Here is a 10,731-nt window from a genome sequence, read left to right as displayed (position 1 = left end):
CTAGAAAAATGCACATATGCAGTCAGTATTTATCCTCAAATTTGGAGGTTTTCATGTCCTCTGAATTTCCCATGGATACCCTCTCGAGACTCCCTGGGTTAAGAACATGGGCTCCAGGATCTGGCTCCGCTCTTTCACTTGGATAAGCAAGAAAGAATAAGCTCTTTAACCTCCTACCTTCATCACACCGCTCTTTCTCTTGCCTTATCTTTATGCTAATCTTGATCTTCCTCATACACTGCCTCTTCTCCTCTTCATTGGTCAGTGTTTGCAAATTGCAGATCGCCCTCTTTAATTTATTCTTGCATTGCTAACATACGGTGTTCATTCTGTCTGTTATCTAATAATCCTCAAGATATCTCCAGAAGTTGGGAGGGAATCTCGTATCATCAATCAATTCCCATAGAGAAAGCACAACTGTCTCATAATGATGGCCAATAAAGCTTTAGCCCTAAAATATTCAATGTGACCAGGCAGCCTTGAATACTATCAGGTATTTTTGGTTTTCAAAAATGTCACATTGGAAGAGAAGTGAGACTCCAACATCTGGGATCTGGGACATGGCATCCTGAGTAAAACAGACTTATTTTTTGTGACCCAGTTCTGAATAAACTATTTAATTCATTAAAAGAGCATTTTTTTTCTAAAAAAATAGCATTTACATTAGAAAAATAAGAAACAATGGTCATAAATAGTGAAGTCTATGAATTTTCAGCAGATTAAGTATCTCTGGCATCTAAGTATATTTAATTATGAAATGACTTGTCAAAATTAAAAAAAAAGTTAAGAGAGACTTTCCAAGGTAGTGATATATGACACATTTAAAAATGCATTTGCATTCCAGTTTTTACTCAGTCTTATTGCAACTCTTAAAATCTACATTTGTTCCTAATTTATATTGTTATAATCCTTTAAAATGCATTTTGTCAGCACCTTTTCATTTAAGGTTTAAATTCACTCACTCTAAAGAAGAAGATAAATGCAAAGTGCTATGTGTTTAAAATTAATATTCAGTCCACTTTTCAAAACGTTTAAAGATCCTTTTATGTTTGGTAAAGCTCAAGAGAATTTTTCGTAAGATTTTGCAATCTTGAACATAGAACATAAAGTTGTGTTTTGTGATGAATAAATAAAATAAAACTTTAAAAGATTTAGATGATTTTAAATCTTAGGAATTTTAACAAGTTCTACATTTGGCCAAATATATTTCCCCATTTTACTTACCACTTTCATAACTATTTCTTTTTGATGGTTAATTATTCAGCAAACAGATTAGGATAGGCTTACACTTCAGTACCAGGCAAACAGAGAATCTCAGTGGTTTAACACTTAGCATTTATTTCTTCTTGTGTAAAGACAGTTGTAGGTCAAGTAACTCTCCAGCAGCCTGTCTTTCAGGTGGTGCCCTACCAGTCCAATCTCCTTTGACCCATGGCTCAGCATCTCAGTTTTCGATCTCCAAGCTTCCTATAAATGAGAAGAGAACTCACACCTGCTTTTCAATGCTTAGCCAACCTCTGCTCACAGCACATTGACCAAAACCAGTCACATGGCCCTGCCTAAATGCAAGAGGTGAAGAGGTGTGGAGAACACATGGAATATTTGGTCTGCGATGCTATCTCTTCAGCAAAAGATAATCCTAAATTTGAGTTTTAGAGATAGAAGGGACTTGTGGGATGATAGCTCCCTAATTTTATAAATAATGAAGGTGAAGTTAGAAGCTAGATTAGCTCACACAGCTACTTATCTTAGGGAGTGTCTTCATAATGCTTTCTTTAGTACACTGAGAAGACCATTCAAATAATCTAGTTATAATGCTGTTTTACCTTATCTTGCCATTCTTGAAAGTTATTCTTAGACATTTTGAACTTGGGTTCATAATGAGATAAATGTTATGTATCTTGTTCAATAGTTATGTTGTGGATGGTTACAGAATATGTTGTAAGAGAGTAGCACCTTGGAATATAAAAGGATTCTCCTCCAGAAGTGAACTATGCTGGACCTATGTAGGAGGATTTAAATCCTGCTCTGAGGTCAAAGTAGATATTGAATATGGATTTTACCTACAGATAAAATGGCTGGAGATTCTCCCAGAGCTTTGATGAGTTTAGCTATAGGATAAACCAAAGTGAACTGACTTTCAAAACCAAGCTGGATATCAGCTCTAGTTTGCAGCTAAGGAACTGAAAACCAAAATACAGAACTAAATTTTATTTATTGGTAGTAATTTATTTTTTAATAAATTTATCTTTAATTTATTTTATTTACTGGTAGTAATGCCTGAGGAACAAAATACATTTTATTATGACAAATACAACATGTAGAACCTTCAGCTTAATTTCTATACTTACCTCATCGGAGATTAGTAACAGTTTTATGACCAGCAACAATTCATGGACCATAATTTGTTACCACTGAAATGGAGATTATACAGTGACCAGTGCAGAACTGAGAGCTAGCAGATAGCTAGCTGCCTCTGTCACATTCCACAGTAGGAATTTGGGATAATTAATACGAGTTTCCCCCACTATCCAAATGTACAGCAATCCTATGAAATCTTTCATAAGCCTAAGTGATGTAAAATGAAGAAGCAATTACCTTAGGGACACATCTTGCTAACAGACACACAGAATAAATCAAGATGAAGCACAGATGCTCACAGGCACAGTTCGAAGCTATGGAGTCTTGACTCTGGGCTGCTGGGTGTAGTCTCCAGGGAGGCAGCTGGGGGCTGCCACTCTTGCTGCCCTGGGCTAGACCTGCCGCTTATATAAAAGCTCCCTGTAAAACAAACGCTGACTGCTATTTTCACTCTGCATCTTTTTTCCCAAAACTGAAAATCCTCTTCAGATTTCTTTTGGTTAACAAAAACAGGTACTAATGTAGGTCTTTCATAAATGTGAAGTGGGCCTAAAGCAAACTTTCGAAAAGCAGGGAGTACCTGTATCTTGATCTTGAATATGTACTCGTATGTTGTGTCTCATTTGACAACACAACCCTTTGTGTATATGCTATTAGGCAGAACGCTAGAGAGGAGAGCAAAATATTTATAATAACCTTTGGGAGTAGTTATTGGGACTTATTTCATGAATGAGAAAAGCCAGGGTTCGGAGAGGGTACATACCTTGGCTGAGATCACGCAGAGTAAGTGGCAACCTTGGAGTCTCCTTCCTGAGTGTCCCTGACACAAGTGCTCATGCTTTGCCACCGATTAAAATGACCTGAGTTTAACTACATGTATTTGTTTCCAATTGCTGCCATAGCAAATTACCACAAACATAGTGGCTTAAAACCATACAAATTTATTAAAGTCAGAAGTTCAAAACCTGTTTCAGTTGACTAAAATCAAGGTGTGGCAGGGCTTCTTCCCTTCTGGAAGCTCTAGGGGATAATCCATCTCACTGTCCTTTCTAGCTTCTGGAAGCTGCCCCTATTCCTTGGCTGGCAGCCCCATCCTCCATCTTCAAAGCCAGCAGGGTAACATCTTTCAGTCTCTCTTCCTCACTCTCAGCCTCCTGCATCCCTCTTAGAAGGACCCTAGTGACTACATTGAGTTTACCTGGATAATGCAGGATAACCTCCTCATCTCAAAATCATTAACTTAATCACTTCTGCAAAGTCCATTTTGCCATGGAAGGTAACATGTTCACAGGTTCCAGGCATTAGGATGTGAATATCTTTGGGGAGCCATCATTTGCCTGCTATACAACAATATTTCTCTTGACGTGTATTATAACAATAGATTCTAGGTTGTTCTACTGTGTTTTGGGGGTAACACAACAAATTTATATTTGGACCTTAAAACTATACAAAAACAAATAAGTAATCCATATTTTTAATAAAAAAAAGTGGACTTGGCACATACTCCCTACATCCATAAAACAGAAAGAGACTTTGATGGGTATCTCATAATGGCAGAGAGATCAGAGCCTTAGCATAACAACATACAGGGATTATGCCTGGACAGATTTGGCAATGTAGATTTCAGTTGTCTTGGAGAAGATTAAAACTGAAGCTGGGCAGGACTAACTTATCTGCATGCCCTCTTCTACCTGCACAGGATGAAAATTTCCTCCAGCTGCGTCTATGGAAAGCCCACCTTTTCTCCTCCTCATATGGCACACGCTGTTTGGTCAAGTTGAACCATCCATTGGGGACAATGGATGGCCTGACACGAAGAGTGATGCCGTACATCCTGGTGGACCATAGACCTTTATTTGTGGTCCTACATGCTACCCTCTTGCCTTCTAACTTTATGGACCCAATGAATCCATGCACAGTCTCCTGCTGATTCCATGCTCCCCCTTGACTTGACTGTCTGCTCCTCCCCATGGGGACCTCTGCTCTTGCTCAGCCAGCCTCACCTTTTGCCCAGACCTCTGCATGAACTGGGTTCTTCCCGCCCTGCATTTCCCTCCAGTGTACTCAGCACACACCAACCTATGCTTGTTTTAAGATGTAAGTTGGATTATATCACTCCACTCAGAACCTTAATGGCTTTTTGCCATCTTTAGGAAAATTCCCCAAATCCTATACAGAGCCTCCCATGCTGACCAGCCTCCGCCTCCAGCTGCCTGCCCTATCCTACTCACTACACAGCGGTCACACGGGTCTACTTTGAGGGCCTCCATTGAGCCAAGTGCTTTCCTACCTCAGAACCTTCAGACACCTTGTTCTTTCTGTCTGGCACATTCTTCAGCTATGACTGGTCAATGCCTTTTATCCCAAACAAAGTTAGGTCCCCCAGTCAAACACTTCATAGAACTCTCAACTTTTCTCCTGAACCTCTCATCAGTTTCTTTTTTTTTTTTATGGCATCAATTTTCTTTATTTTAAGGCATATCATAAGCAATTATTCAAATGGTGTATACTATACCAATTGTTTAAACATTTCTTAATGGTAATTTTTAACAATATATGTAATCAAAGTGAAACTAAGTTTCTTTTCATTTCCCACCTTCATGTATTTACTTCAAAGCCCACCTCAGACCTTCTTATCCAATATATTGATTAGTATAAGTACAAATATTTTGCCTACAATTGAGCTAATGGTTTTTGTTTGGGTTTGTTTTTGTATTTTCTGTGTAGTACTACTTTTTTTGTTGTTTTTTTTTTAAATTTTTATTGGGGTATAATTGATTTACAATGTTGTGTTAGTTTCAGGTGTACAGCAAAGTGAATCTGTTATACAAATACATCTCTCCACTCTTTTTTAGATTCTTTTCTCATATAGGCCATTACAGAGTATTGAGTAGAGTTCCCTGTGCTATACAGTAGGTCCTTATTAGTTATCTATTTTATATATAGTAGTGTGTCTATGTCAATCCCAGTCTTCCTTATCAGTTTCTGATTACACAGAGACACATGTGGTGGTGAGGAATGTGGACTCTGCCCTGCCATCTACTAGCTATGACGTTATGCGTGTCACTTAACCCCACTGTAGAACCAATACATGTATTAGTAGGGCTTTTGTGAGGATTAAATGAGTTTAAATCTAAAGTTTGGAGAGGAAAAATTTCAAGCTTACTTTACACATTACAAGGATAATTAAGAATTATCACTTCTGCTTAGAAAAGGGGGATATTTTCACCAGATGATCAAAGCATGTCAGCCTTGGACACTATAGTCACTAAAAGGTGAGGTTGCTTATGCTTTTCAATCTGGACTTAAAGTCATGTAAGAGCCTGGGTTCAGGCATTGTTATATCTGGTGTCAAATCACCACCTTTGCCTAGGAGATGGTATTTCCATGGTTAAGCATGCACTCTAGCCTGTGACTGCCTGGTCCAGAGTCTGGAATTTTTGCTGCTTCCCGGCTGTGTGAACTGGGGAGAGTTGTTTACCTTCTCTGAGCCTCAGTTCTTTTATATGTAAAATAAGAGTAATTGTTGTAAAGATTTTTGTGAAGATTAATGAGAGGATTCACATAAATTACTTGGATTTTTTGTAAGTACTCCATAAATATTAGTAATTATTATAAATAGATGAAGATTTACCTTGACTAAGATTATTACCTTGACTAATATTTCTCAACCTTGAGTCTCAGTTTTCTCATTTAAATTAGGAATCTATTTAATTAACAGATATTTATCTGGCTCCTGGCACTGGACTGCAAAATACTTGTGGCTACAACAGAGAATAAAATTCAGGGAGTTAATAACACCTACCTGCAGAATTTGTGTGAAAATGTAATGAGATAATGTGTAATTGAAGTATTCCTTATGCTTTCTGGCATACTTTATTCATTACACAAAGGTTAATTTCCTTCCTTTCTCCTTTTTTAGTTAATGGAAGTGTCTTATTTCCCTTTTCTATAAAGTCTACATGTAGTCATTTTTTAACACTTCAGTAGGGTGGCCAACGGAATAAATCATTTGCTTTCCTTTTACTTTAATCCAAATGGTATGTGTTGGTGAGATATGATTTATTAGACAAATCACATACAACATACTAAATTATTTTGAATTAAATCTGTGTAACAGAAAAGAATAGGAAAAAAACCGACAGAAATGTCTTGTTCTTATGGAGTGTCATAACCATGTGTGTGCTTCTTCTCCAATATCGTGTTGCGTTAAAGCCTTGCAATACCCAGGAATAGCTTTTGGCATTTCAGCTGTTGCTGCTCAATACAGCTGCTCAATAGGGATTGGAAGACAATCATAGATGCGAAGACAATCATCTAAGAAACATTTAAGTGAAGAACCTCCTAAATAATACAAAGGGAATATCTTTTGGCTCATTGTTCCCTCATCCCTGCTACCCCCCTTCCATGCCCTGTCCTTTAAAAAGGACTGAAGGTTAATTCAAGTAGGGGTGACCCGATCGTGGCACCTGAGTTCCATATAACTGGGAGCTGCAACAGGGACTCAGCATATCAATGACAGATGCTAGGGCCAGGGAATGAGAAAAACAGAACCCTTACCAGAGAGACTGGATCCAAATATGGAGGAGATGGGGCACTCTTGAGCAGGTATGCACCAGTATGAAAATACCCCATGTTTATGACCAGTGTCTGTTCTGGTAGGTTGAGGCTCGTGCTGTATCAATTCTTAAAAATCTTGAATAGTTATATAAAACTATATGTTCTTAGCCTGAGAATTGTGCAGAGTGCTAACTATCAAATTGAGAAGGGAATTAAGAGAAGGGAAGCAGGATGGAGGTGACAATGGGGTTTAGAAATAACAGATTAGACTCAGCGAAACCAGAATTGGTTAAATTGAGCTAGAAGCAAATTGAAGAAGGAGACCTTGCACTCTTCCTTTGAGTATCGGGTATCATTTGAAACTTGTCTTTTGGGGCTCATTTGGGAAAGAGACTAAGTAAGTGGTTGGCCTCATTAAAGTATGGGTGACAAAGTACTAGTGACATATCTATATCTAATTTATACTTAGTTGTAAATGTTTCTGGCGTTTGGAGAATTATTTCTTAGGTCATTTCCACCATTTTTTTTTTTTTAATATTTCAAACTGATGCTATTAACTTGAAATCAAGATAATTCTACAATTTTTATTAATGCTTTAGGAAAGGCTGTATTACAATATATTATAACACATAGGTTTCTTTTATTTTGGGCAATGATTGGACTGAATTCCCTAAATCGCATAAGCTTCCCTATCTTTTACTGAATTCCTAGAATACATTTAGCTCATGTCAGCATTTTTTATTTTTTGATCTTATGCATTTCTAATATCCTGACACCTCCCAGGTAAGATAAATGAGTTTGTGTGGGTAAGATAATGATGGTAGTTTCAAACTTCAGTCATCTTGAAAGGTTCTGAAACCTTGTTTTGGAAACAAATGCTAGTATTTTAAAATACACTTAATAGCAAAAAAAGTTTTTAAGTTGAAATATCTGGAGCAATTCCAGTTATGCAGTATGCAGTGCTGAATAACTCTCTTATGAGATATTGGGACATTTATAAGAAAATTTTTTAAAAATTTAAAATTAAAAAAAATTTTTTTACAAGTAACTTGTAAAATGTGTAAAATATGCTGATCTAAGAGCAATCCATATACCTGATACTTATAAAAATTAATATAGTAGTATGCTTCTAATTGACACATCCCTTGTGCAAACATGAATCAATACAGTTAAAGTTTCAAATGCATTTAAAAAATGGTGACCTTAGTCTGTAATAACCACTCTTAGGGCAGGTTGTCTAAACCATCCCAAGCTGTGTGCCTCCAACTGAGTTCTCTTAATATTATTTTAGTCTCACTTATGTTTTAGAGACCTGTTACTCATAATATTTAGTAATTATGTATAATTGATGAGAAAGATACACAGGTCAGGCCGGAGGTATAAAAATCTCACTTCCAAATGCCACCATAGTCTCCTTTATCCCAACTCTGCGTTTGTTTTGCCTTTCACCTCTTATAACAGCTTATACCTGTAGTATAAACAGTTTAACTGTAGAAGTTAGAGTTCTATTTGTTTTATTTTAAATATAGATGATCTCGAATTATGGGAGTACCGCAAAACGAACTCCCTTCTTCCCACCCCCAGAAAAGACTGTGAATGCCAAGGGCACTGAGTCTGCACAGCTGGACTGCCATGTCTCAGCATATCCAGAGGAGACGTGGACGAGGGGCTGCTGGCAGCAGTGAGTGGGCGGGCTGAGTGTGCCATCACACTTAGAGCAAGTGTGGGTCTTTCATACTGCTCTTCATGTCTTCTGTATTTTCTCCAATTTTTAAAATAAAATTCTTCGATTCTGTGTCTTAGAAAAGAAGATATGGTGCTCAGTGATCTGCTGTAGAGCTATGACAGCAAATCCACTCAAAAATGAAGAAAAACCTTACTTCAGAAATGAAGGCTGGAATAAAAGTGAAGGAACTAACTTCCAAGTTCAAGTTGTCTCATTTGGGTATGAGTATCATTTTTTAGAACAAGGGAAAATATTTGAAGAAAGAAGAAAATGCTGAGTCAATTCCATCGATGGTGGCATGAAAATGCATTGGCTGAGCAATGAGGTGGAAACATGTGTGACTCTGGATGCCTGGTCGGAAAATACCTATGCCTCTCAAGTTTAAAGTCTAAACCAATTGATGAATTTTAGCCTATGTGCTTGAATCAATAACGGAATGGTGTGATTACTTCCAGAAGAGAAATTGTTGGCCCAGCATCAGGATTTAAGGGAAAACTTGAAGTGTGGCTATAGAAGTAGCCAAGACTTTTTCAGAAAATTTTATTTAAGTCATTGAAAGGGAAGGCAAGTATTTGCAATTTATATATACATATATATTTTATAAATTAATTTATTTATTTATGTTTGTCTGCGCTGGGTCTTCGTTGCGGCGAGCAGGGGCTGCTCTAGGTTGCGGTGCACGGGCTTCTCATTGCAGTGGCTTCTCTTATTGCAGAGCATGGGCTCTAGGCGCATGGGCTTCAGTAGTTGTGGCTCGCGGGCTTAGTTGCCCCGCGGCATGTGGGATCTTCCTGGACCTGGGCTCGAACCTACATTCCCTGCACTGGCAGGAGGATTCTTAACCAGTGCACCACCAGGGAAGTCCTGCAATTTATATTTAAAGCTGATGAAGCAGGGCTTTTGGGAAAGCCAGGACCCTGCAAAACCACATTCTTACAGAAGGAAAAAGTACTGCTGGTTACCAGGAGATGTGCAAGCCTCCTTTATGGGAGCTTGGTGATGAAAGGGAAGAGCACAGGATCAAGAAAAATGAAGAGATGTGATTTTTGTTCATTAATGTATCCAAAGTGCTTAGAACAATACCCAACATGTAGCGGGCGCTCAGTACATACTTGTTAAATAATGTTTGAAGAAGCCTCAGCTAGTCTAGTTCATACTAAAAAATAGCCATAACATAGATTTTATAAGGTGTCAGGTCATTATATTGCATGCCTATAAAACATACAATTGTTTTTTTATTTTTGTTCCATTAATTTTGTAATCATAGTTTGGCATCTAATGGCTTTTCAGAAAGCTGAGTTCATAACATGGCATCAGTAGGAAGAAAATGGGGTCAACTTGTGATGGCCAGAGTCACAGCTCTCCTTAGGAGCCAGTTAAGTTTGCCTACAGCCATTTACCTTGTTCTTTTCTTTTTCCCTCTTCTTTTTCCCAGGGGCTTCCAAATAACTGTCTTTGTATTTTACTGTTGTTTTCTATTTTTCTTTTCAGGTTGCTTTCCCTTTATATCACTCAGTTTGTTAGCTGAGACCTACTGAACACAAACGGTCCCCGACCCTTACCACTACCACCAAAAAAAACCCCACCAAAAATAAAATGCCCTAATGATATTTAGAATGCAGTAATAGTCTTGGAGGGAGACTAGACTATCTTAATATGTGAAGTGATATTATATATAATAAACAGCAGTGCCACTATCTTCAACAGCTTTGAAAGTCACTGGCTGGCACTTCAGACCCTCCAGAGATGTCCTATTTTATCTCCTCCTCTTCTCATTAAACTACTCTGCTCACAGTAGAATTGAAGATACATTTTAAAAATTATTATTAAACATTTGTATTTTGGTTTCATTTAGTTTTATTATTGCAACTGCGTGTGAATCTATTTTAAAATTGGAATGCTGCAATGATTCAGCTACTTGCTTAATACATATTTCATGTGATTTCCAAGCAACCTAACCATTTGCAGCATTGTTTCTAAGGGATAAATGGACTTTTGGATCATATCCTCCTTATAAATAACAGGCTGCCAGTACACTTAATAAGAATGGGGTTTGTACCAGGTGTTGCATAGGAAACATTAGA

Source organism: Balaenoptera ricei, chromosome 4 (assembly GCF_028023285.1).
Source record: "Balaenoptera ricei isolate mBalRic1 chromosome 4, mBalRic1.hap2, whole genome shotgun sequence".
NCBI lineage: Eukaryota > Metazoa > Chordata > Mammalia > Artiodactyla > Balaenopteridae > Balaenoptera > Balaenoptera ricei.
The sequence above is the reverse complement of the archived record's forward strand: the minus strand, read 5'-3'. Positions refer to the sequence as shown.